The sequence below is a fragment of the Myotis brandtii genome, unplaced genomic scaffold (genome assembly GCF_000412655.1).
Source record: "Myotis brandtii unplaced genomic scaffold, ASM41265v1 scaffold97, whole genome shotgun sequence".
Lineage (NCBI taxonomy): Eukaryota > Metazoa > Chordata > Mammalia > Chiroptera > Vespertilionidae > Myotis > Myotis brandtii.
In genome coordinates this window covers 1,178,444-1,181,585 of record NW_005372020.1, presented here as the reverse complement: position 1 = coordinate 1,181,585, position 3,142 = coordinate 1,178,444, and positions in this window count along the sequence as shown.

The window sequence follows — 3,142 nt, the reverse complement described above, 5'->3', positions numbered from 1 at the left end:
TCTTCCTCTCTGTAAAAAATCAATAAAATATTAAAAAAAAAAAAAAGTCAATGGAAAAATATCATCGGGTGATGATTAAACAAAATAAAATAAAATAAAAAACACTGGGCTGTACACCTGAAACTAATATAATAATGTATGTCAACTGTAATTGAAAAATATATATATATATTTTTTAAAGGCATTTCTGGCTCCAGAGGGAGGCGGCTGCAGGGGGGAGGAGGAGCCCTGGCTGGGCGTCTGTGAGGGACAGTTATTCTGTCACCAACTGGGATGGCCTCGGGACCTAGCCCTGCAGCGCACTGGGCCTCCCCAGGTGCCTTGAACTCACCCCTGTGCTACCCTATCACCTTCATGCCCTCACCTGTGTCGGCCTCAGCCCTGGCCTTCCCGGTGGTCTGTGTGTGAGAACAGGAGTCAGTGAGCTTAGGGTCAGGAAGCTGCTGGGTTATGTTACACAGTTTATAAGCATGAAGGCGGGGGGGCGGGGGGTGTTCAGGTCCAGAGAGCAGCAACATGCATGGCCTGAGGGCAGAGCGTGGGGAAGAGCAGGACCCCATTCACAGACTACGAGAGTCCGACCCAGGCCTCTGGCCGGAGGGCTCAGTGGTTGGAGCACCGGCCTGGGCACCAAAAGGTTGCAGGTTCGATTCCAGGTCAAGGGCACGTACCTCGGTTGAAGGTTAGATCCCCGGTTCAGGTTAGGGCGTGTGCAGAAGGCAACCAATCGATGTGTCTCTTTCACATCGCTGTCTCTCTCTCTCTCTCTCTCTTCCCCCCCCCTCACCCCTTCCTACTCTCTCTAAAAAAACAAAAACAGTCTGACCCATAAAGGGGGGGCGGGCACTGAGTCTTGAGTGAAGAGCTGGTTGCAAAAGGAGGCTGAACGGAAGACCAGGTCATTGTCAACACACAAAATAAGTCCTTTTTTTTTTTTTTTAAAAAAAGAAGAGATTGTTTGGATTCAGAACAGAAATTAGGAATTTTACCCCTCCCCCCAAAAATACACAAATGATCACAAACTCAAAAACAATATCCTGACATATTTTTCTTTTTTTAAAAAAAAAGTTTTACTTAACTGCTGGGCACAACCTCACCTTTAAAAATTACCTCTCCCCTTATCTCTGGACTGAAGACTCTTTGGCTACCTTTTCATGTGACCATGATTTTGTAAGGTTTCCTACAGAAAGAACAGGTCATTCTGCCACCTTCTGGGGGCCAGCGTGTCCCCAGGAGCCATATATGCACCCACATAGCTCTAACTCAGACCCAGGAGTGATTTCAAAGCACACGAATCTGTCCACTCGACTCGTATATGACCGGTCCCCCAATTTTACCTTCCGCCTTAGCCACATCCCAAATGCCCACAGCCACTCCCCCGGGCGCCGGCACGGGGGCTGATAGGCCCGTGCAGCCTGGTCAGCTCTCCCGGCTCCCACCCCTGGTCCCTTTAGGACGTGCACCTGTGGCTCAGAGGTCAGCAGAGGGAACTGGCAGTAGACAGCGGGGCCTCATCCAGTTTAATACCTTGTGCGAGTTGTTCAAAGGCACCTGACAGCCGAAGGCCTTGCTGGGGCCCCTCCCCGGACCCAGCCGCCGCCTACGCGCCATTCACCTTGGCGTTCACCCACCTCTGATGAGCTGAGGGACAGGCGTCGAGGCTGCCCCTGGAGAGAGAGCTCAAGGGAAGGTAGCCTTTGTACCAGACGGGGGACCGCTGGCCTCTTAATTTTGGCTAATTTTGTGTTGGCGCCCAAACTCCCCAGCCCATCTGCCTTCACCCCCTCCACCCCCACCCCTCACCCCGACAGAGCAGGAGGTCCCTGAGGTTTGCGCCCACCCCAAACTCCACTCCTCTGGGCCGGAGCGGAGTTCTCCCTGCTGAGCCCCCCACCGCCCTCTCCTGCGCGCACAGCCGGGTGAGCTGACCTCTGAGCCACAGGTGCGCGTCCTGAAGGGCCCAGGGGTGGGAGCCGGGCGAGCTGATCAGGCTGCATGGGACTATCAGCCCCCCCACCCCCTGCCGGCCCCCGTGCCTGCCTGGCCCGCAATGGGCTGCTGGAAACTCGTCCATGTCATTGGGGGAGGGGAGACGGGAGGGAAAACGCTCAGACTTGGAAGGAAAAAGGCCGCAGTCGGGAGGAGGGCAGTGGTGAGGGTGGCTCTCTTCCTGCAGCCACTTCCCCCCCCCAAGGCTGGGCCCCCCGAGGCTGGTGCCCTTGAGGCTGGGGCCGTGTTAACTTGCCGTGTGACTGGGGGGGGAAGCTGCCTCCTTTCCCCTCCGGCCTCGGCTTCCCCCTGAGAGCAGGGCCGCCAACAGCTGCCTCCCAGGGTTGTGAGGTTAACGCGGGGTCCTGTCGGGGAGGTTGCCTGAGAACCTGGGAGAGGGCACGCACGCAGGGCGCCCACATAATCCTTTCGGCCGAGGGGGGAGTAGGTTCAGACCGGGCCTGGCCTGGCCTGCATGGGGAGGTCAGCCTGGCCTTTACTCAAAGCTGACCCTGCCTCCGGCGGAGCAGCCCCGCTCACCCACTCAAGGCACCTCCCTCATCCCCCCACCCCCACCCCCACCCCACTGGGGGCAGCGGGCTCAGCTGGCGGGTGTCCGAGGGCCTGACCCTTTGGGGAAGCCTGGAAAACTGAGGTGTTGCTGTTCGGGCCCGCAGGCTCCAGCAGCCTGGGGCAGCCCGGTCTGCCCCCCGGTGTTACCGGAAAGGGCACCTGGCCCTGGGCGGGTGTGCCAAGGGCGGCCAGGAGCCTGTGGGTTCTTGACTTTGTGCAAAAAAGATTTCACAACACAAGTCCAGGCGACTGTGAAGGAACATTGATCGCAGCTGGGGCCAGTGAAGCAAGGAAGGGCTCAGCATGTAAGAAGCAACAGGAGCCCTGGCCAGTGTGGCTCAGTGGGTTGGGCGGCGTCCTGTGCACAGAGAGGTCACAGGTTCAATTCCAGGTCAGGGCACATGACCGGGCTTCCCGGTGGGGGGCGTGCAGGAGGAGCCGATTGGTGGTGATGCACGCTTCCATCCATGTTTCTCTCTCTAAAAATCAGCAAACTGTTAAAAAAGAGGAAGGAAGCCACAGGAGAGCCGAGGCAGGGCTGTCCTGGCTCACTGGGAAGTCAGAGAAAGGGGGTCTGGGG